The 24,827-nt window shown below is 46.5% G+C and overlaps 1 long non-coding RNA gene across 1 annotated transcript in view; it reads left to right on the forward strand.

Moving 5' to 3' along the window:
* Positions 1–690: 690 nt before the first annotated feature.
* LOC138493209 (uncharacterized) overlaps positions 691–24,827 on the forward strand; it is a 40,586-nt gene continuing 16,449 nt past the window's right edge. Inside the window, exons 1-2 of the long non-coding RNA XR_011276311.1 lie at positions 691–892; positions 14,380–14,433. This is a non-coding gene — a long non-coding RNA (uncharacterized lncRNA). The remainder of the gene's footprint in view (positions 893–14,379; positions 14,434–24,827) is intronic.

A 24,827-nucleotide genomic window follows, 5' to 3' on the forward strand; every position in this document is an offset into this window, starting at 1 on the left:
CACTTACATGCCAACATGCTCCATTCCATTTGGAAGATTCATTTCCAGGCCTGGTTTAAATCTTGCATTCTGGGATTTGTGGTCCCAGATTGCCCAATAATAAATTTGGGACTACAAGTCACAGAATGCAATGTTAAAATCAGGACTGGACAAACATCTCCCGAATGGTATGGGGCATGTTGGAAGCTACAAGGCTTTCAGAAGAAATTACACAAAAGCCATAGTGCGTCCAATCGCACCAACAGTCACTCAACCTGCTGAGTTTATTTTCCAGATGTGGGTCGTGATCATGAGCTCATTATATATCAATATTCTTTAGTGACCTGAAAGAAAAAAAAGTCAAAACCTTTGTTTTCAAATGTTCACTTGTAATGCCATAATTGCTGAGAAAATACATGGTATAATTGCATATAATGTGCTCTAAAATACAATTCCATTTCCATAATGCATTACTGCCTAGTTACACTTTACATTTTCTCTGCATGTAGAAAGGTGATCATGAAGGTGACCCAATACATTGTTTGTTTAAACAGTTTAAACAGTTTTTCAAACGACATGCAGCTTTGAATGCATTGGAGATAGATAAAATGCTTGCAAAGTGAACATGTCCAAGTGTGCCTAATGCTTCTGAACTTTTAAGCTGACAGCACCATTTGCGCATGTCCCATCTCCTTCCTGCAGCTCCCGGCATACTCCTTGTTTTCCAGCAGTTCCGGGCGCGCTTTGTTTGTAATCTCCAAATCAGAAGATGTGTCTTTGTCGCGCTTCATGAAGCATGTCTGTTCGTTTAAAAATAGAATCAGGTGCCGGCTGGAACTGCAGAGTGCTTTTCAGAGCCTTTGCAGCAGGAAGGCTTTGAAGAAAGAGATCGGAGTTTGTGGCACTCATATGGGTAAGGCTAAGTCTTTGAATTAATTGTGAAAGCCAATGTGCCCGGGGAGCTGTTGGGATTGAGAACCCTTTTGCAAGATTGTTTGGCTGAGAGAATGGAGTGCATGGATACATCAGTGCTGGAGGTGGGGGTATTTTACTAAGTAGATAGTCTGGTGCAGGGAGAGTTGGGTGAATGCTGGTGGAGGGGTCCTTGTGTGAGTGGCAGTTGAAAAGGAAGGGTGTGGGGTAGTTGGGGAAGAATGGGGCTGTTGGGAGAGAAGGAGGGCTTTTGGGGGAGCAGGAGGCCAGCAGGGCAGTTGGAAGGAGGAGGAGGGCAGTTGGTGGGGCAGAAGGGCAGTTGAAGGAGAGGGGCAGTTGGGGGTGAAAGAGGGGTGAGGGTTGTTGGGGCAGCTGGGGCGGCTGGCAAATAAGGAAGCAGTTAGGGAAGAAGGGGCAGTTTGGAGAAGAATGAATGGGCAATTGGGTGAGAAGGGGCACTTGGCAGAGAAGGGGTCAGGGCAGCTGGGGAAGAAAGACAGCTGTTAGAGAGATTGGGCAGTTGGGGAGATCAGGCAGTTGAGAGAAGGGGTAAAGTTTTGAGATAAGGGGATGGGGCAGTTGAGGGAGTGTGGGGCGAAGGATAGATGGTGATTGTTGGGGGAGAAGTGGGGGTGGTGGCAAATGAGGAAGAGGGTAGTTAAGGGAGAATGTGCTGGATGGCATTTGGGTGAGAAGGTGGTGGGGCAATTGAAGGAGAAGGGGCAATTGGGGAGAAGGTGTGGGGCAATTGAGGGAGAAGGGGTAGTGACTGTTGTGGAGAAGGTGGTGGTGGTGGCATCTGGGGAGAAGGTGTGGGGCAGTTGGGGAGCAGGGGGTGGGGGCAGTTGGGGAGAAGGGGGGCAGTTGGGGGAGAAGGGGCAGTTTGGAGAAGAAGGGATCGGCACTTGTGTGAGAAGGGGCATTTGGAGGAAAAGCAGTAGGGGCAGCTGGGGAAGACAAGACAACTGTTGTGGAGATGGGGCATTTGGTAGTGGATGGGGCAGTTGGGGGTGGATGGGGCATTAGGGGGGAAGGGGGCAGTTAAGGGAGTGGGGTCAGTTGGGGGGTGAAGGAGGAGTTGGGGAGAAGTGGGTGGGGGCAGTTGAGGGTGTGGTGGAAATTGGGGTAGAAGGGGTTGGGGCGGTTGAGGGGGAAGGAGATGAGGAGCTGTTGTGGGAGACGGGGTAGTGTGGGGAAGAAGGGATGGGGACTGGGGTGAGAAGGGGCAGCAGGGGAGAAGGGAGGGGTTGGGGCAACTGAGGGAGAAGGGGCAGGGTACTATTTGGGGGACGAGGCAGTTGTGGCGAAGGGGTGGGGCTGCTGCAGTAGAAATGTTAGTTTGGGGAAGACAAAATTAGCAATTGGAGGAGAAGGGATGGGGCAGCTGGGGAAGAAAGGCAGCTGCTGGGGGAGATGGGGCAGTTGGGGGGGTGACAGTTGAGGGAGAAGGGGTGGAGATGCATTTGAGTGAGGAGGGTTGGGGTGGAGAGCGCTGGGGCTAGTTGGGGTTGAAGAGGGGGTTGGGGAGGCAGTTGAACGAGAAGGCAACAGTTGGAGAATAATGATAATGTGTTATTTATGTAGCGCTTTCTCTAAAGCAATTTACATACATGTTTACATACAAAATCATCTAACCGAAGTTGGTACTCATTTATCGACCTCGGAAGGATGAAAGGCTGAGTTTGCCTTGCCAGGATTCGAAACCTAAACCTGCAGATCACACATAAATTGCAGCAACGAGTGCTCAACCCACTGAGCTGTCTTACCAGTGAAGTTGGAGAAGGGGAACAGTTGTGAGATAAGGGGGTGGGGGCAGTTGGGGGAGAATGGGAGGTATTTGGGGGAGGATGGGGGCCTGTTGGTGGAGAAGTGGTTTGGGCGAGATGGGGCTGGAGACTCTTGGGGGAGAAGTGGAGTAGGTGGGCCTTTGGTGGAGAACCTGGGTGGGGAGGATGTGGAGGGAGGGGGCAGTTGGAGAGAAGGAGTTGAGGGCCTTGTCAGGGAACAGTTGGGGAGGAGTGGCAGGGTACTTGGTGTGCGTGGGGCAGCCTGGGTGCTGAGTGTGGGGTGTTGGGTAAAGTTTTTGTGCGTATTTGCGTGTGCGCTCTGCTTCGTGGGGTGGATGCAGAAGGGGGAAGTCCTTCTCTGGGCTGTTAAGGCTGTGTTTTGGGGCATCCTTTCCTGAATGTGAAGTAGCAGGCTCTGGAGGTGGTTCTCGGCTGTCTGTAGGAGGCCTTTTTGGCAGGCAGAGAGGCTTCATTTGGTTGAGCACTGAGGTCCTCATTGAGAGGAAGAACACTGGTTAGGGGGAGGCTCCAAGAGAAGGAATTAGCAGAACAGAGAGGGGTGCTTCACTTTAAAGAATGATGTTAGAAATGTTTTTACAAAACATCCCTTAAAAAACGTTTGCAGGCGATCCATCTTTGATGAACAAAATATCCCTCTCTAGCTCCACCCAGTCAAATGAATTTGCATCGGGCCAGCCTTCATTTCAAAATCAAATTATTCAAAATCTGCAGGACTCTAAAGTTTCCCATGGCCAAGCTTAAGAAGGCCATCCAGTTTTGTTTCAATCACGTTGTGTTCTGACTTTTGTTTTTTTTTAATTTCCAATTTGAAATGTAGGGAAGCTGCAAGTCCCAGAATTCAAAGTAAAAACACGACTGCATGGCCTTCTCGGAGATGGCCACAGGAAACCTGAGAGCTCTAAATACGCCATTTCGTCACCCAGGGTAAAATAATAAAAGTATGTATGTATGGGCATTGCTGCCAAGTTATAGTTCTATGTATATCTCAAGCAAGTTCTGCTTTCCCCCACTGCATCCAGCGACTTGTAGATTCATTTCACAAATTGTAAGCATGGGTCTACACATTGCAGTATGCAATGGGGAAACCCGGACGGGTTCGAGGTGTCACTCTGCATGGTACTGGGGAGCTTGGCAGCTATGTATGTGTGATATACTACAGAGTGCTTTAAAAGGGTGGGAAAAGTGCATGTAGTGATCAGTCTGAGATTTAAGTGGGCCAGGACCCAGCCATGGTGGGCTCAAAAATTGATTGGTTGCTCGATCCTTTTCTATTAATCTAACCTTGTGCATATCCCGCTCTCCATTTTTGTAGTTCTCTTCTTGTCCCACTTTTTATGTGCATGTCTGTGTTCCCTCAATTTGCCATCCTCTCCATACATCACGACTCCAGTCATGTTTTCAGCCCCTCTTTAAGTGTGTGTGTGTGTGTGTGAGAGAGACTAAAGAAAATCAAATCTATTAGCGCGCATGACAAATTGATGGTGTGCGAGGCACCAGGCATGCAGGGATTGTAGTTGGCAGCTGGCTATATGATAGGTTTGCATGTGAAAATATGGAGTAGGCAACACATGTATTGTATTCTACTTGTCATTTATATAGTGCCTTTTACCCTTATTATGGGACCAATGTGCTGTTAGCGGGTATGCCTGCAGAGTACTGAAGTCCAGAGTTTTGGAGGTCACAGAGTAAGATTAGGATATATGTGTGTATTTGTCCAAATAAGGCTTAGCAGGGCTGGCCATGCTCCGGTAGAGAGCAACCCAGGTGGTCAGGCATGTGGATGGGTGCTGAGTGAAGACAGGAGGTGGTGTGAGTGATAGAGACTCGCTATGTGTTCAGCGTGCCCAAATTTGTCATAGGTCTGTGCTGCATTCTGGTGTCAGAGGTGTTGAGGCATAGTCGGCGGAGAATTGTGTTAACAGCACGACCACATTTTATCATAGTACTTGCTGTCTTCTGATGTGCGTGGGTAGCTCTGCCTGTGGCCAGTGTCCACTGGAATGGTGTGTTATACGTAGCTAGCTGAGTTCAGTGGTGATTTGTTGTTTGTGCAGCTGCACAGATAATTGGCTTCTTCTTTTCGATTCTTGCATGGCTGTAAAGGTATCTTTAAAGTAGTTATGGAGGCTAAGGTAGGCCCAGGCATATGGCACGGGTGGTATTTATTATATTATTTGCTGGATTGCAATAAGCCCTTGTGCATCTAGGCGGTAGTTGTAGGCAGTAAGCGATTTTTCATAAATAACAGACAAGTTAGCGAGTGGTGAAGGACATTAATTGAATAAGTAGGTCTTTAAATGTTTCCGGAACAGAGTTGTAGGATGGTTCTGCCCTCTGGGTGGGAGGGAGCAAGTTCCAAAGTGCAATAGCAGAGACGGGAAATCTGGAGCCACCGGCTTTGGATCGCTTGAACCTGGGATTAGACAGGTGGTTGCAGTAGGTGGCTCGAGTTAGTCTAGTGGAAGAGGATCTGGATACCCTTTGGTCCCGGAAGGGAGGGGGCATTGTTGGAGAGGCAGCAGTGTGTAATGGTGATGATTTTGAAATTTATTGTTTCTCTGACGAGGAGCCAGTGTGCCTCTTTCCTTACCGTGGAGACCTGGTCATGTTTGTTGAGGGCGAGGGCAGCTTGGAGGGCATTGTTCTGTATGGTTTGCTGCTTGTTGAGCAGTGTTCTCAGAGGTGCCCCCTCAAGGAGCGCATTACAATAATCCAGCTTGGACCGGATAGCGCAAGCAATATTGAGGCAATTGTTGGTGGATAGGAAGGGCCTACTTGCATTGATACGTTTTGTGGCATACGCTGCTGAAGAGGCGATGGCGTTGACGTGGCTTGACCTACTCAAGGTGGAGTCTAGGTGGAAGCTGAGCATTTTGATGTTTGACAGGAGAGAAGTGGAGGGTGTGTTTGTCACTGTTAAAAGATTGGTAGGCTGGGCTTAGTTTGAGGAGGTGGGCTGGGTTGCCTACGAGGAGGAGTTCTGTTTTTTCATCATTAAGGCACAGTTGGTGGCTGTACATCCAGGTTTGAATGATTTCATAGAGAGTTCACTTTCTGAAAGTCCAGGTGGTAGTCTCCAGATAGAGAGATGAGCATCTGAGTGTCATCAGCATAGTTTGTGTACTTGATGCTGACTGAGTTCAGATGATTGAAAAGAGGCTTGGTATATACATTGTAGAGGGAGGGTGAGACACATGTAGATGTTGTCGGGTAGATAAGTGGTTGTCAGAGAAGACTCTGGAATTGCGGTTGGTAAAGAAGGAGGCAATCTAGTCAGTAGCAGCTGTCTAAGGATGCAGAGCTAGTGAGGTGGTGGCAGAGGGTGGAATGGTCAGCCAGGTTGAATGCAGCAGACAGTTCAAGGAGTATGAGGAGGACAAGGTTGCCAGAGTCTCTGGAATCATCGAGCTGGTTCTTGAGATCTAGTAGTGCTTTTTTCCGTGCCATGTCTGGGCGGAAGCCAGATTGGAGAGGGATAAGAATGTGGTTGCTCGAGGTGTTTCTGAATTTGGATGTAGACAGCCAGGTTGATGATTTTTAGCAGGAGGGGGACGCTGGTGTTGGGCTGGTAGTTGCTTGCAATAGCTGGGTCAAGTGAAGGCGGATTAAGGAGGGGTAAGATCCAGGATTCTTTTAATGACATGGGGACTGAGCCAGAGGCAAGGGAGGTGTTGATGATGGCAGTGATTAGCACAAGTAGAAGGGCAGCGCATTCTTTGAGTGGTGGAGAACAGGTATCTCCTGCAGCGGGAGGGTTTGAGGCCTTTTAGGATGTTAGTGATGTTGCTTCAGTGACTGAGTGGAAATTGAAGAGGGGAATATAGAGCTGGATTTTGTTTTGCAGTAGAGTGATTTTTGCCTAGAAGAGCATTCTGTTGGATGTTGCAACACCAGGCGTCTTCTTTGATGGCCATGGTTGGGGAGACACAGGCGATTCCAGTTTGCGTAGTATACTGAAAAGTTTGCAGGAGTTTGATCAGCATTCTTGATATGAGTGCTGTTGGCAGATTCCTTAGCATCTTGGATAGCTTTTGTGTGATTCCTAGAGTCGGCTGTAAAGCAGGATTTGTTTTTTGCTGAGGGAGTTTACACCAAATGGCCTCAATGGCACATTTCTTGGAATGCAAGTTGTGTAGATTGGGGGGAACCATGGGCTAGTGCCCTTGGAACATTTGGGCATGTGTCCTTTGAGGGGGCCAGGTGTGTTGATGGCAGAATCCTGTGCAGTACCCTTTGGGAACACTACACACAATTAAGACTACAGGTGTCGGTACAATTTCACTTTTGGTACAAGCCGGTACTACACAGTAATATGGTACCAGTGGCTGAGCAGCCAGACTTATCTCAAGAGCATAGTGAGCAGTAGCAAGAGTTACACAAATGACCAATACTTAGTGATTCAAGTAGACATTAACTCAAGGTTTCTTGGTAAAAAGAATATACATTTATTTACACATTGGTTCAGAAAATATGACACTAGCAAAAGCAGCTCTATAGCAAGTATACTACACAACACCACCAATAAATTACTGAACAAGGTCAGCTCCCCTGAAGTGGGAGAAAATTGGCACTTCAGTGATTTCCAAAAGGGGTGAAAAGACAAGGTTAGAAGAAGTCAAGGCACAAATACTCTCTCTTAGGCATGGCAAAGGTTTTCAGTTCATTACAACCAGCAATTCAATTCAATTCAATAGGCCTGGGCCAAAGTTAGAGGATAGCAGAGTTCTGGTAGTAATCGGTTAAGTCTTTGCCACGGTTTTTAGAAGAATTTGGTCAGGCGAAAAGTTAGACAAATGTTTAGGGAAGGACAAGCCTTCAAAGAGGAGGAAAGTTTCACAAACTTTCTCCGTAGCCGAAAAGATTTCCAGACCGCATTTGCACAGCACCTTTTGAATGAAGAATAAGCTGTAGCTGAGGCAGTTGTTCCTGCAGCTCTCGCAGTTCCTGTGCTTCAGTCATGGGGAGGTTCCTGCACTGCCCAGGGAAGAGGCCACAAGCTTGGCTAGGACGTCGGTTTAAGGTGCGAGTGCCTTAAAGACCACAAACTGGTATCCTTCCCGCTGGCTATCCGGTTTTTCACAGCACTCTGTACAAAATTCGACCAGGAGGGGGCGGTTTCCAGGCGGATTGCGAGTTGGTTGTTCCCACCAAACTCAAGGGAAGAAGTTAACCTTGAAGGGCTACTCTGTCGATGGAGTTTCAGGCAATTCGGACCTGCAGCAGGGCTTCACCAGTTGTACAGGAGTTGCAGCAGTCCTCTTCCTTCAGCTCATCTTCGGTTCTTTCGTTCCAGTGGTCGACTCTGCTTTCCAAGTCCCAGAGACTTGCTTTTAAACAGTTTTCCCCCATTCATTCCAGCCTTGCTGTCACTCACCCAGCAGGGTGACTGTCCTTGCCGGACAGCCAGCCGGCCAATCACGCCAGAGTGTATTTGGTCCTCCTAGCAGACTAAGCACGGGGAGTTTTCGGGCACCTCCCTCACATCCTGTCCACCCAGTAACAAAGGGGCGCCAGAGGAGGGCTTCAGCGCTGAAGCCCACCAAAGGCCAATGAACAAAGGGCCCAAACCTGGTTTGGCGCGCAGAGTTAAACACAAGAAGGACCTTTTCTAAAAGAAATGGCGAAAAATGTCAACCAGAGTCTATTTTTACAGATAGGTCTTGGGTGCCATATTGAAAAACATGGTTGACCCGATTTTTAGCTACCGTTGTTCGCGGTATGGAAACATCATGGTAGTTTGATCTAAACCACTGGCACCAGCCATTTAAAGTAGGGTAACATTTGACTGTTACATGAATGTTTTGACTAAGGGGATGGTAAGCAACACCTCCAGCACTCTATAGGAAGATGGTGTGTGCTGGGTCAGTAATTTTAAAGAGACTAGCAAAGTCAATTCAACTTTACATACTCTGGGACACAGTAGTCAGCCCCAGAGAAGGGATTTAAACCATAGGGAGTCTGGATGACACCCCTGTGCCACTGCACTAAAGGTGCTGTGTGACACACAAGAAAAAGATGATGCCTATGGAGTTGTTTAAATCTCCATAACCAAAGAACACAAAAGTAAAAGACACCAGAAAATACATGAAAGAGTGGGGAAAAAAGGCTCCCACTCTTTCCAGGTAAAAAATCAAATCCTAGAAATCTAGCAAAGCTGCTGGGGGTCTCAAAAGGTAAGGGAAATTAGAACATTCTTGAGAATGCTCACTAGCAATGGCTAATGCAAGGGAGGTGTTGTAGTGGTTAACTGGGACAACTACATCAGAGGTATTGAATGGGGAATAGTTATGCATGCATCTTGAGATGATCTTGGGGGGTCAGGTGGGAAGGGAGATAGGTTCACTTTGGGGGGGATGGTGAATGCAATTATATGGTGGTCTGACCATGCACAAGGGATGTTGGAGAGGACCACAGTGTCACAATTGTGGTCAAGTAGTCCATCAAGTGTGCGCCCATGAGTGTGTGTGGGGCTGAGTTTTGGGAGTAGCCCGAGGTGGAGCTGGTATGGGATGCAGCATCCTTGTCAAGGGGGTCAGCATAGCCGAGGTCACCCAGGGCAATGCTTTTGGAATTAGGATTGATATTGCCCAAGAGAAACTGAGTCAAATCGTCCTCAAAGGTGGTGGTGGATCCAGGTGGGCGGTATATAATATGCAGCATGTTAGTGGAAATGGGAATCGGTGATAGCTGAGCTGTGAGTGAGAGGCAGTTTGGGAGGGGGTAGAAGGTAGTCTGCAGATGGAGAGTGTGTATTTATAGATGATGATAACTCCACCCTCTTTCTGCGTGAGTCAGGTCAGAGGATTGCATGGAGCCAAGTTTCATTGATATCTAAGATGCCTAGGTTGGTGACCTCAATGAGATCGGGAATGTCTGCATGAGCAGTAAGTGAGCATGCATTGATTAAGGCACATTGGATACTAGATGAAGGAGTGGGGGTATAGTGGAGGGTGGTTAGGGGTGTTGATGAGTTGAGGGCGCATGATGGGAATGCACAGTGATTTGAGAGCTCATGCGGTTGTTACGAGTGAGGAGGGAGGTGGGGGGGAAGCATGGGTGTGAGGTGCAAGTTGAGAGCTGTCAGAGGTGATCGGCTCCATTATGGGGCTGAGCGAGTGCAGTGGGAATCATGGTGTTGGTGGCTAGGAGAGCTATTGTGGGTAGTATTTCTGATGGAGGCTGCTTGGGGTTAGGGCAGTCTGCTCGGTCTGGGGCTGCAGTGGGTGTGGGTGGTTCTGTGATGCTGGCAGGGTTTGGGCAGAAGGGAGGAGTTAAGCACGGGGCTGGAGGAGCAGATGGAGTGAAGGAAGTATGTAGGGTGAGGGGAATATAAGGGGCGCAGCTGAGGCGGAGCACTCCTCTCATACTTAAGTACACACTATCAACAATCTGCTTACCTGCTGTCTGGGACCAACCATGCTTTGACCGGCTAAAATGGGTGTAGGCCATGGGGGAAATCCTGTGGGGAGGGTCGGGTGCACCATCCAGTTTGTGGCACTATTCAGGTGATTGCTGGTAGGCAGCTTGTTGTGTAGCTGGGTAGGCATCGTACTATGCAGGCTATGTTGGGCGGCTGGGGTGGGTGGTAGGGAGGCTAATGGCCAACATCAACAGGAACGGGTGGTGTTCTATGGCATCAAAGGGTGTGGGCAAATCGGATCCATTCATCCTGGAGGCTGCTATATGCAGGCAGTAAATCCGCTTGGTTTTGGGGTGGTTTATCGGCAGGCAGCTTGGATCCATGCAGTTGGTGAAGTATTTGGAGATTTCTGGTTACTGATTACTGGTGGGGGACATTATGGCTAATGGTGTTGTGTGGCAGCAGTGACATTTAATTTATAGTAGCAGTGATAGTGTGTGACAATGGTGGTGCAGACACAGGGCCGGGGTGAGGGAAAAACTGAAGCACAGCCATATCGGAAGTGAGCACTAGTATTTTCTATTCCCTGTTGCAGTAGTGTGGCATAATAAAGATTTTGAATGATTTCCCTTTCCCAAGCCTTAGTAGTGAAGCTGAGAACAGTGGCATTCGTTCCGAATAGATAAGTTAAATGGTATCCAGCTGCAGGCCCTTTGAGGACCAAGATTGGAATGCGAACGGCAGAGCGAGGATAGGACTGCAGCTTTCCCAAAGGACAAATCAGTGGGAGTCCGGTTATAGGTCTTGAGCTGCCAACATGTTGGGTTTAGATTTAGGATGCTAGTGCCTCCCCGCACCCTGCCGAGAAAATGCCCATATAATTTGAACTACCAGGCAGCTAGGGAATAGTGTACAGAAATGCATAAGTATTAGATTGATTAATGTGGTCATTGAGAAATCGGGGGGTTTATCGCAGGTGACCAACAGATTAGGGGGGTGTGGATCAGAACATCCCACGATTTGTGATACGAAAAGCAAGTAGTGATGCCTACAAATTAGTTAATTGATGGGTGGGGCATTGCTGGGGCACCTGCTTGACTGGCATCAAGAGAAGCGTATTGCTATTACAAAGGGCCAATTTGACCTTTGAGTTGCCCACTGAGCTCATGCTAATAAGCAGGTGCACACCATGTGACTTGGCCGATGGGGTGGGTAACATCCAGGTAACTCGCCAGCCTAAACCGGGGACGGTAACTCTTAGGGTAGAAATTGAGCAAAGGTTCAGAGTCGGTATATAGGGGTAAAATGTCACCTGCCGGAGGCCTGGGCCTTTCCCGTAGAAGGCAAGGTGGACCACGCACAAAGCCTTAAATTTAATACGCTTTGCAACCGGGAGCCAATGTAGTTTTCCCCGAATCGCTGTGATGGAACAGAACCGGGAAGCACCCACTGCCGGTCGGGCTGCTGAGTTTTGCAACACTTGCAGCCGCTGAAGAAGGTTCCTGGCTGATCTAGGTAAAGAGCATTGCAGTAATTTGGAAAACCTGCAGTGAGAGAGGATACAACCAAAGAGCGAAGATGAGAAGGAAGATAGGGAAACACTTTTTCCGAAGGATACAGAGTTTAAAGTGAACTGACAGACAGACCGCGCTGACCTGTCTGCATAGATAGGGACTCAGAGAGCTTAACCCCCCAGGTTCTTCACCACCACAGAGGACCAAGTTCAGATGGCCAAAATGCCATAGACTATCGTGCAGGAGCCGAAAATGGACCTACAATTAGCGCCTCCGTCTTCTCGCCGTTAAGGCGAAGACAGTTTTTACCCATCCAAAGATGGATAGCCAACAGGCAAGAGCCGCAGCGTTCTGCCAAGGCAGGATGGCACAGGTCTAGTCTCACCAGGATCTGGGTGTCATCAGCATAAGAAAAACACCGAAACCCAAAAGAGTGAATCAGCTTGACTAGTGGCTGAATATATAAATTGAAAAGAAGAGGGGAAAGAGTAGAACCCTGAGGCACCCCACAGGTGAGGGGCTTCTCAATCTAAACAAACGGAAGAAGTGAAAGGGACTTGGAATGACCAGTTACAAACTACACACACCAATCCAGGCCTGAGACCCCCGCCGCGGACAGCCGTTCCAGCAAGTTGTCATGGATCTTCTGATACTTGTTCCTTTTTGTCCACAAAATAAACCCTGTTGTCCTTGCAAAGCGGTGCACCAAGCCTTTTTCCTTAGAGGAGTGTTTTTATTATCTGGTTGTGTGTAGGTCTCGCCTTACAGTGGTTTTTATTTAAATGTGATTTAGCCTAACATAGCTATCTATCAAAAGCACTAATCAAACACAGACTGATTTTGCCCTGTTTTGGCACCAGTAGTGTAAAGTATAATAGTTGGCAGGCTTTTGAAACTCCCCAATTTTTGAAGAAAAGGCACAGTGAAATAAAATGATGTTCATAGAATCACACACTTTGGTTAAGCATTGAAGATGGGATTGTAACCCACATTGCAATTCATGCACTTGCCCACATATCTTCTGAGCTCTTGTTGGTCGACATATTTAAGTTTTGGGTTTCAGGAATACATTCTGTTTAGTTTATTGTAGAGTACACAAATAATTTGTAAAGGAACCAGGCAAAGTATGCATCCATAAAGAAACCTGTTCAGCCAAGTATCATTCCAACTTAATTTTACACATTCTGAATGGAATCCTAAATGTTTCAGAATGCAAGGCTGAAATATCTCTTTTAAACAACTTTACTTTCAAATACAAAATGGAATAGATTTTGTGATAGTCGCTTGCCCAAAAGTAATTGTTTGACACAACGTAAAGCTTCTTATAAGCATGGTGTTAAAGACATTTGAATATCCAGATAAATTCAAACCCTTTCTGTCAAACGAAAAGCCATCATGTGTATAAACTAGGCTTTAAAGTGAAGTTTGTTTTGTTGCTGTCTGTCATTGCCCAGCAAGAAGTGCCATTTTTTCTGGTAGATAAATGGATTGGTTTGTGGTCTTTCAGGCTGTCTTCTATCACTCTTGGAAATGTTATACAACGAGGCAGGGAAGTGATGTGTGTTTTGATGTATTTCTTGCTCTACATCTGGTGGTCACTGTACATCTTTGCTGCTCTGTGCCTTCCTTTGTGATTCTGTGTGTTGCGATTCTGTGTGTTGCTATCTGGCTGCTTGTGGCTCTTTTGAGTGTTTTACTCAACATCTGATTATTTCTATTTTTTTCAGTCTCTGGTGCTGCCTCTGTTCTGCATTTGTTCATCTGTGTGGTAGCAGTTGTCATTCCTTTTTAGTTGTAGCTGTTAGTTGGTGCTGTTAAATGTTGCATATAATCCAATACAATTGTCATCGGAAAGGAAGATTAGGGAGAGAGAGAGAGAGAGATGAGATGTTAGGCGCGACACATAGTAGATGACAGAGGGACTTCAATGAAGGGAAAAGCATGAGTGTACACTGGAATACTGCAAACAGAGCTCAGGAGACGGTAGAAGGAAGGATGCAGTATAAATGAACCTGTGGGATGGCATGTCATAGAAACACATGCCAATTCTACAGGATATTGGGGAGAGGCACAGAGAAAGTGGGGAAACTGCAAGGTGGATGAGTGATGCAGAGATATGAGCAGCAAAATGGTAATTGCACAGCTGAGCCAAGTACGAATGAAACCGAATGGTGTACTTTTCCGCCAGCACAGTGCCGATTACAATATGTATGTCTGCTTTGCTGTTATCCCAGCTTGAGAGTGAGCCTCAACGTTTGGTGACATAAGCGACTTGGCAGCAGATGTTTTGGAGGTTGTCTAGAGCAGCGTGGCTGCAGAGACCACTGAATACAGTATGGGAAGTTACTGTACTGTACGCATGACTACTGGCAATGCAGGACTGTGTCCACCGTAGTTGTTCTGGTAGTCACCTCCTGCATCCTATTAGCTCCTCTTCCGTAATCCCTATGGCCTCCAAACAGTAAATGTGGACACTAACCTCTGTCCTTTGAAATGAGCCTGTATAGCCAAGCCAGTACTGGATGAAGTGCCATTGTCCTTTGAGCTTTGTTCGAAGATCGAAGTATGTTAAGTATCATGGAATACAAACTAATGTATTCATTTTTGCCTCCACAGGTTCCAAATCCCATATGTTTATTGACCATCAAAGAGATGGCATTGTTGCAAATTCAAGCTGTACCCAATCAAAGTACAATTTCTTTAACACTTTTCCTCACTTAAATTACTTAAATGTCCCATACAGCTGCAGAGCGAAAAACATGTCTTTTATTTGTGTTTCCTGTAGGTTAAATAGAAGAGCAGCCAGCAAAGGACACTCTTGTTGACCCTCACATCTTTGGTATGTTTAAAATAATGTATCTTTACCCCTATACCATTGACATTATAATTAAACTTGGATTTAGGTACTAAACTTAGCATCTCTTGTCTTCCATCCATTCAACCCCATGTAATTGTACCACTGTTCTGTGCACTGATGGACAGTCACTCATCCACACATTCACCCATGCCGGGGCAGGGGAAGTAGATTAGTGCCATGGTACTGTTTTTGTGTCTGCCTGCGCACTGTGTGGTGTGTGTACATTTATTTGTTCATGTCTGTGTCGTATGTTGGTCATGTATGTATTATCTGGTTTTTTTAGATGTCAGTCTGTGTGTGTGTACATCTCTGGTACCATTCAAATGATTATTTTCTGGCATCATTGATATGATATGGCATTTATAACATGCTTGTACACAAGTGTTTCTAGGGACCAGAAGACAACTGGGAAGAGATTGGGAGGACAATACAAACAATCGTACTAAGCTTTGTGTCGTTCGGATCGGGTAAGTGCGACGATAGAAGTGCAAGGGGAGGGAAATTGGGGAAGTGCAAGATAGTGGAAAATGGGGAAGTGTGATCAGGGCAGCATGGCTCTAGGTAAGTGCAAGGAGGGAGGGGGGCTGTAGGGGTAACAGTTACAGCCCCTAAGTGTGTGGTAGGCCAGGAGGCAGTGCACAGAAGACTGGTCGTGGAGGAGCCTGGTACCCTTTGAGGCTCTGAGGGAACCAAGCAATCAGTCGGCGCAGCAGACAGGTAAGTTAGCAAGGGAGCAGGAAAGGGAAGGCAGAAAAGATGGCCTTGAGCTGCTTCCGGAACTTCAGGTGGTCCGGCTCAAGTTTAGAGGGGCAGGGAGGCCTTTCCAGAGGGAGGCACCTGCAGAGGAGAGAGATCTAACCACCAATCTCTTCCTGGAGAAGTGTCTGACCCTCAGAGTTAGTTAACGGAGCCAAGGGTTCTAGAAGGAAGGTATTTCGGAAGATCGAGTTGGATATAGTGTGGGACCCGGCCCAGAAAGACTTGATGACAATGTAGAGGGTCTTGACCCTGATCCTTGCAGCAACTTGTAGCCAGTGGAGAGATTTCAGGGCTGGAGAGATACGGTCCCTGGGTTTAAGGCCTAGGATAAGTCTTGCAGTCCTGTTCTGGATTAGTTACAGGGGGCAAAAAGTAAAGGTAGGCAGATTGAGAAAGAGGCTATTGCAGTAGTCCAGCCTGGTGAGAACCAGGACTCTGGAGACAGTGAGCTTCTAGGGGAAGCTGGAAGTGGGCCTTTTTGGCAAGGTCCATGATGTGAGTAGAGAAGGAGAGAGTGGAGTCAAAGATGACGCCAAGTTTATTTGGCTCACAGAATGGCGATGGTAGAGAAGGCGTAAGTAAGTGAGGGAAAGTGGGAGCAGGGGTCCCAATAAGAAGGATCTACGTCTTACTGGCATTAAGGCAAAGATTGTTGAAGGCGCACCGATCCTGAATCATGGATAGACAGTCAAGAATGAGTGAGGGAGGAGAGGAGGCTGAGGGAAGCCTGAAGGAGAGCCGAGTGACATTTGCATAACACAAAGTTAGAAGAGAAGGTAGAGATCAGGTAGGCCTAGGTTCACACAGTCTGTTGATCAGGGTAGCGGGATTGATCAGGTTGAAAGGAAAGGTCAGGAGAACGAGGACAGAAGGAGAGCTTGAAATCGAGGTTAGAAAGCAGATCTTCACAGGTGTTCTGTACCCCTGGATGCTCTGAAGCCAGACTGATGGTCATGGAGGCAGCCAATAGATTCAGTGTGGAGGGTAAGCTGGGAGATAGCCAGCTTTTCCAGGAGTTTGCCCAAGAAAGGAGTGATTGAATGGGTGATAATTTGCCGTAGAGGTAGAATAGGCGGAAAGCTTGTTTAGGAGGGGGTGCACAAGGGAGTGCTTGAGGAGAGAGGGGAAAGATCAAGTGGCGAAAGAGTGATTACAGAAATCGGCCAAGGCTGGAGCGAGGGTGGCAATGTGGTCCTTGATGGTTCTGGAGGAGCTGGGGCGCACCTATTTCGATGACACTTTCATAGATCGGACTTGTCTAGAGACATTGTTGGATGTTGTCAGATCGAAGGAGGAAAAAGGAAGAGGAGAGGGAGAGACGGCCGCCCAACGGGTGCCTGAGGGCGGTGGAGGAAAGTGAGGACTGGAGTTTTAGTGGTGAGATGAGAATCCAGAGCCATACAGAAGGCATGGGAGGGAACAGGAGAGGTGGAGACTGCAGTAGGACTGGCCAGCTCCTTGCAGATTTTAATGACTTCAGCTGTGTTGTTAGATGCCGTAGAGATGCAGGCTTGGATATGGACCCTCTTCTTAGAAAGGACAGAGTTTGTATCGCCTTTGGAGCAGTCGGCTGGTCACTTTGTCAGAGGATGCACCCGAATCCCTCAACTTCCTCTCAGCCACCCTGCACTTGTGTTTCAGGGCGGCGAGGTTGGAGTCGTACCGAGAGTTGCATGTGGAGGTAGGCTTCAGACGGATTCTCATGACGGGGCAAGGATGTCCACAGTGTTGGCAATAGAAAGATTCAGGTTACAGAGGGCTGCGTCTGAGTGCGAGTCATCTGCAGGAGTGGGAGGAGCAGAGAAAGTAGAGGCAAAGGCGTCCACTGACACTTGATTGATGGGCCGAATGACAGAGAAGGAAGGTGACTGTGCTGAGGTAGGCTTTACTTCAGGGGGAAAAAGTTTCAGGTGAGAGGAGAGCAGAAAGCGGTCGGTCTAAGAGAATGGAGTAGTGAGAGGGTTAGATAGGGGGATGTCTGAGGAGATGAGAACATCCAATGTGTGTCCAGCAGAGTGTCGGACCAGAGGGTAGAACGGAAAGCGTGAGAGGATTAGATGCATTAATGTAGATGTTGAGGTCTCTGAGGAGGAGAAGTTGAGAGGTCGAGGCAAGGAGGGATGAAGAGAGGTCAGTCTATTCTGAGAGGACCTGGCTAAGTGGCCTGTAGATGGTGGCCACAGTCGGCGAGAGGCCAGGAGGGATAGAGAGCCTGCAGACTAGGCATTCAATGGAGGTGTAGGCTTCTGTAGGAATGACAGAAGCAGGGGCCTATTCCAGAAAGATCAGGGCCACTACACCTCTGTGCCATTGGTTCTGGGCTTGGAGAGGGTCTTGTAGCCCCCAGGGAGGAGAGTGTCAAAACTTGTAACAGAACTGGCTAAGAACCATGTCGCAGTGAAAGTGAGGACATCCAGGTCAAGGTTTAAAGGAGGTGGCAGTTGTCAGAGGAATGTTTACCACAAGAGCAAGAGTTGAGAGCAGCTATGTAGAGCAGGTTGACACATTTCAAAGACTTACGGCGTGGGGTACAGGGGTGAGGTACACCCAGCAGAGGTGGTAGAAGAGCCAGAGAGTGTGTAGAGGCAGTAGACGGAGGTGGCATAGGGGCCAGAGACGTGTTAGGAGAGGCAGGAGAAGGGAGGAAGTTGATAAGACGTGGGGGACGCCTATCAAGAAGGAGATTGTGGCTGAGAATCCTAGACCGTGACAGTACAATTTTAGATAGACATTGATGATGGTCTTGGAGGATTGGAAGAGGACCTCCCACTGGGCGCCACTATTAATTGGAGAGAAGGCAAGAGAACCTGAGACCATATGAGGTTTCCATAAGTCTGAAGAGGGAACGACAAAGAGGATGTCGGTTAGTCTGTCTGGAGGAAGCGCTGATGTGGGTATCAGCGATCGGGAGGACTGGGTTGGAGACCAGGATATCCCTCTTGAACTTTTTCCTTCAAGACTTAGTGAGAGGGATGGGAGAGGATAGGAGATGATGGGAGAGAGATTGAGAGCGCCATATAGCATGCAAGGAGGAAAGAAGGGAGAATAAGGGAGGAAAGGAAGCTCAGCCCACAGCCGCGCACCACAGGAAGCCCCAGGTTTCACACAGAAGGAAGGAGGCACACAGGAGGCAACACACAGGCAACACACCACAAGGGATGGAGTACAGGGGTGGGGCAACGCACTGCAAAAACATTCAGATTTGACTTTCCTAGAAAGAGGGGAAAAGACCTAGTTTCAACATAAACAGCAATGGTAATAATGGTAATTGGTAATAACGTTGCTTACTTGGTATTTGTGTCAGGCTGTGCCAATAAAGCTACAGTTTGGCGTGGCACCAGGAACAAACAGTGTGAGGACAACTGCAAAATGTGTGGCCCGAGCCTTGCACAGAGTTTACCATGGCAACTGGTGAAGATGTGTATATGCGCACGAGTCACATGTAATGTAACAAAGAGTGGGGGAGGGAATGTGCACCAGATAGTCAAGTGTTAGCAGCAGAATATGTATTTTGCATTGTGGAAAGTGCAAAGCTTTGAACCATATGAAAACTGTTGGCACCATGGACAAGATTGACTGTTTCGTTCTCTTTGGTCCTTCTCAAATATAATGCAGGAAGTGAAATTGCTGGGAACTATTTATTTCATGCTTGTAGATCCAAAAAGCCCAGTTAGCTTGCCACCAAGCAATACTAGGAGCTACATTTGCCATACAAATATACCCATGTGAAAATATCCCATTTTTGGAATGTGTATAAAGGAGCATTATGACACACATAAGACATTTAAAAGTATAATGCAGCATATTAATAATAAAACATTATGTATAGCTTAAAATAAACTTTCCACAAATCAATCACATCATAATGAAAAGAAAAAACATTATCAAGCACAAGTCCAATCACATTAACCTTACAATGAAGCATATATAATGGACAATAGTTTGGATCTCAAATGAATATTACATTTGTGGCATGCCATGTACTAGCTGCTAGGTCTCCAGATATGTTTCCTGTATACTAGGTGATGCAGATACCTTGGAGCTGCTCCTGCCCATCAGATATTTATTTTGATTGGTAGGCACATGTCCCCACTCACAATCTCACTGCAGGTAAAAGATAGTCAGATGACTTGAGTTACAAGCCAGATTGCCTTTAACCCAGTCTGTGTTCCGAGAGTTACTTCTATGCCACTCGTGCTTCACAGTAAGATAGCTCGACAACTGCTAGTGTAAGGATGGGTACTTAGAAATAGATGAAATATAGTTACCTGCCAGGGTTTTCACCTGCTGCGTTTTACAAGCATGAGTTGGGTTTCTGGAAATCTGATTATGTCAGAGAGAACAGCAGCACCACACTGACCTATGTTGGTGATGGATTTTAATGCTAACCAGGATTGGTAATAAATCCTCTTTATTTTGGGATTGCGGTTCGAATTTGGGTATGCGTTTATTTGTAGTTGATTAAAAGTACAATATACACATCTTTCACTGAAGAATGTTTAATTTCTTGAAATGAAGGGGCTAAGGCATGTTTTTAAGGGTTAGATGTTTTTAGACGTCACAGGCAAGCAAAGCAGTAATAAAGGACTATTATAATACAAGGCTGCTCGTTGTCTGACGATGCATAGGCATTTAGGCTTAGCGATGTAAAAACCACCACTCTTCCAAATTGTGAACATTTTTAGACTAGCATTTAAAGCTTGTTTTTGTTTGTGCCCTCTGTGTGCAATTCTCTCTCACCTCCAGCTTGGCATTCTCTGTCCTCCCTTCACTCCCTTGGATCCCAAGTAAATATCTGTCTCTAAGCAATCTCACACTATTCTAATGACCATGTTCCTCCTTTCTTTGAATCAGAGGCACTGTGGAGGCGCTTGCTCCAAGCGGTCTGCCACTCACTGCTTATGGTTAACCTAATTTCTTACAATCTGCCATGGAGGAGGTGCTTGCTATAAGCAGTCTGCCACTCTGTGCTAATGGTTGTCTTTCTCTCTCTCTGCCTTTTTTCTATGTCTCAATTTTTCTCTTTCTTCCTTCCTTTTCATTATAAGCAGCAAGTCACAATTAGCTAATTGTCCTCATTTTGCTTTTTTAGAATTTGAGTTATGCATGTATATGTGGTCATTCACTCCATGTTAATTTCATACCAACGTTCTCAAGGGGGATACAGGGCTTCACAAAGTGGCTAAGGGAACCATAGATCCATGATGAGGGCACAGAGAAGTAAGACCTTCACAATGGGGAGTCAAACTTTACAAAGTGGGTATAGGGAACACATTGTTGTGGACACCTGGTTCTGAAGAAGTAAGTCATATGCCTCAATAAACTGGAGAATTAGCAGACTATGTTTAAGTCCCCCACTTGACAAAACTCTAATCTTGGCCAAATCACTATCTCTAATGCCTTTTATGCCACAAATGATGCTTCTTTCCAACAGGAAATATTCTTCTGAAAAACTATTGAATACTCTCTACACTTTAAAACTCAAGATGAAATGTTTTGTTATTTTTGCTTTGTAAGTGGTTAATATTACTATTTTATTAACTCTGTCAAGTAATCAGTGACTGATGTAGAAGCTAAGATGATGATATTGTTGCTGCAGCAAGGAATTGGCAGAGCAGATGCGTCTAACTGCCCATAGGTTTGTTTCTAAATTTCTAATGACCTCATTCAACATGCCCCAATACCTGGAAGGCTTAATTTGTACAACTACTTGACCACAGTCACATACATTGTAATTGCCATTATTCTGTTTTAAATGCATGTGCTTGCGTTTTAGTCAGATTTCCCTACTCCAATCAAAGGATGTGAAATCATGTTGGATACTGTCTGGGATTAGAATTGTGATTTCGATGAAACCTCTGGTGAGAGCTGGAGCTCTGCAGGGTTGAGGTACACATCAGTATTTTAGCAGGCTAGGTGAAGCATAGGCAGGACTTGTCTAAATATAGGACCTTGTTTTTCAAAATGCTTTTGTTGTGGGTTTCCAATAAAGCATACATTAGCTTCACCTATAGTTCTCTTTGTTGTGCTGTAGGACCTCATCTGGCTTCATCAGTGTTTTCTTTATTAAATTTGCCATTGGCCACTATATGCCTAATGGTCAACATACAGCAGTTTCTTTAACTTTTAAACACACTAACCTATTGGTTCACATGGCTGTAAACATGATTTGTAGCTGTCCCTTAGATTATTTTGCCCTGTGAAAGTTTTTTTTGGTGCTCTTTCACACGGAGGGCATTTATGACATGTGAGCGACTGGTGAATTAAAGAAAGACAAGTAAAGAGCCATAACTGAAGGATTAATCAACAATTCATAAAACATATAGGTAATTTAGGTGTAATGTAAGAAGAATCTAGCGTTGTAGATAAAACATTACTGGTTACAATTGCAGGGGTCGAAATTAGGATTTCTTGACCAGGAGCAAAATTCAGATCCTGTGTATCGGGCATCACCAATTAGGCATGAGCTACACTATGGGAACCAGGAGCTAGTGCATAGAGTACAGCAAAGGTAACCTTTGCGTCAGACGCAAACTCTACTTTTTGTCCATTTATATATATTATCCAATATGCTTTAAATGTCTCTTAAGTGTGTCCATGATTCTCTTTTATCCACATACCCGAACCTACCCAGTTAGTATTACATAACCGTGTTTGTATAGCGCCACCCCTGGTAGCCCTTGGTTTCAGGTAACCAGGCTCTCCTTGGCTATAACCAGGAGCTAAATAGCTCCTAGCAATTTCAAACTCTGCTATTGTTTGGCATGTTTTTGTATCGCTCTACATCTTATGTGATGTCTGCAGTGTAATGTTGGCATGCAATCACATGGTGGAGAGGCTTTAAATATTTGTATAATCTTTCTTTCGGTGTGCTGCCAGTGATACACAATTAAACTGTTTTCTTCAAATCATATGTACCTTTTCTAAGTCACTGCAGAGAACTACTACTGCATTAGATTCCAGGTCTGTATTTATGAGGTTTCATTAGTAAACCCCTAAAACACAACCTTTAAAACATTGTGTTTTAAGGCAATACAACATTACTATTTAATGAAGAGATAGTGCACTCAAAAGACTTAACTGAACACTATTTTCAAAGGTTTACAAACCTTGTAAATTCTGTAAACCAAATGTTTACTAATAATGACGGCTTTGAAGTGTACACTAGGTTTACAAATAATAGTAAATGTTGTAAACCAAATGTTTACTAATATTGACAAATATGAGGTGTACACTAGGTTTGCAAAGGTTTACAAATAGGTTTTCTTTGTAAATGAAATGTTCAATAGTGCATCAAACATTAAGTATACGTTAGGTTTACAAAGTATTCATGATTGGTAAACCATTGCAAACTTAGGGTTTACAAATCTCTGGAACAATAAGTCCAAATGGACTTGCATAATTACAGGGTTTACTTATGTGTAAACGCAATGGAAACCAAAGGTTTACAAAAAGGTTTAAAACACTTGTAAACCTTTGTGAATGTATAGTTTGCATAGGTTTGCATGCAGTCTACCAAATTCGTAAACCATGATTTTCATGCAGTGCTGGCATCAGGAGAATATGGGAACATCTGGCTCATAGGTGAGTATAAACTTTTGCACATATGTCTGCATTCATGTGACACACTGCACAACAGACCACTCCCTTAACCATTCTGGTCGGGTATTGCTATTTTCCACACCAGTAGTATGCAAAATCATTGTGGCAGCATGTGTCCTTTGTTACGTCCACGGTACGGAGCATGTAAAATCTGAGGTTCGGACCCTCTGCAGCAAAGCCATCACAGGACAAGGCCGTGGTGTTGAACGATGCAGGTTCGCAGGAGACTCTGCCTGATTTCCATGTAACATGTTTATTACATCCACGCTACCGAGCCTATAAAATCTGAGGTTCGGACCCTCTACGGAAAAGCCCCCACAGTACAAGGCAGTAGTGTTGCATGTCGCAGGTTCGCAGGAGACGCTGCCTGATTTCCTTGTAACAGCTTTGTGAGGTCCATGCTACTGAGCCTATAAAATCTGAGCTTCAGACCCTCTGCGGCAAAGCCCTCACCGGACAATGCCGCCATGTTCAATGATGCATTTGTTTGGTGACAAAGGGGTCTGCGGTGCAAATGAATGAATCACCCTTCTGTCTGCAGCTGCAAGGTAAGAAGTTGGGGAGTTTTCTTACCTATCCTGCACTTCTTAGCCTTTCCGACTGCACCTCGTCCCTAATTGTGTCCCTTCCTTCCACTGAGCCTACGCCTCTGCCCCCCTGCTTGGTGCAAGGCTTCCCCTGTGAATCTTATCTTGCTGTCCCCTCCCACGGCTCCTGAGCTCCCCTCTCACCCTTCCTTCCTGTCCCCGCAAAGCCCCTCCCTGCGCTGCCCCTCGCATTCCTTGTTCATGTACCCATTTGTGCCCCTCTATCCCTTTTTGTTATGCTTGCGCCCTTGCCACCTCCATCCTTGCATCACTCGTGCTTTGCCGTCCTTCCCTTCGTGGACCCTCGCAATCTTCCATTGCGCTGCCTCCATGCATGCTGCATGCCCCCTGACTGCGTGATCCCTCGCAATCCTCGATCCTGCGCACCTCCGTGCCCTATCCTTCCCTGCCTGTCCATGCACCACCTGACTTGTAGGTCCCTCGCAATCCTGCGATCGCGTGTGCTCTAGCTCCCCCCTCCATCCTTGACCATGCTCGGTCAGTGCATACCTCTAAACTTCTGTGATCATCGTGCATCTCTGTGCCGTTCCATCCTTATGTGGTTCCTCACAATCCCTGATTGCATGGTTCCTCGCACATCCACCCTGGTTTCGCCTGCAGCAGCGCATCCCAGATCACATGCTTCCTTGCCACTCCCTGATCGCGTGTTCTTCGCAAACTTCCTATCGTATGCTCCGCGCACTTCCATCCTTGGTTCATCGCATCGCGGGTCCCAGACTGCTGGTCCTTCGTAATTCCTGGCAGCGTTTACCTCATGCCCCCTTTCTTCCTCCTGCACCCCTTTCTGCTCTTCTTCACTGACTGCCTTATTCATTGTATTGTTCCATTGTTCTGTGTTCTGCAGTTTTCATCCCTCCTCTAGGTTATCATGTGTCGACTGCTCTGCTGTCAAGATCAGGATCCCACAGCGACTCCCCAGTGTCGGGCAACACAAGGTGTCTCCTATCATGGAGAGACTTTCCTCCACAGAGCATGACCTGCAGAGTGATAATACAACTGTCAGGCCAGGGGCTCAGGTGAAAAAGCCTGGCACAGCAGAGCTAGAGGGAGCAAAACATATCAGCAGATCAGACTCCTTCAGATGCACAACAGCCCCCCCCATGCAATTCCCAACTCCTACCTGTAGATGGTGAAGTGCAAGCCTTGGACCTACTTGCAGTGTGCCAGCCAAAGAAGATTATTGCAGAACAGTAGTATTCCAGTACTGAGGTCCACCAAGGATGCCTTGAATGATGGAAGGAAGCAACAGCCAGGAGACAATAACCCGGGCGGAACAGGGGTGCAACTAATTCACCCCCAAGTGGAGGCTGCTGAAAGTTCTTCAATGTCCACAATCCAGAAAGAAAACCCAAAATGTCAAAATCCAATGAGCGCTGTGAAGAGAGTCCAGAAGGTTCCAGGTAAGTG

Source organism: Ambystoma mexicanum, chromosome 10 (genome assembly GCF_040938575.1).
Source record: "Ambystoma mexicanum isolate Mex_15411 chromosome 10, UKY_AmexF1_1, whole genome shotgun sequence".
NCBI classification, from domain to species: Eukaryota; Metazoa; Chordata; class Amphibia; order Caudata; family Ambystomatidae; genus Ambystoma; species Ambystoma mexicanum.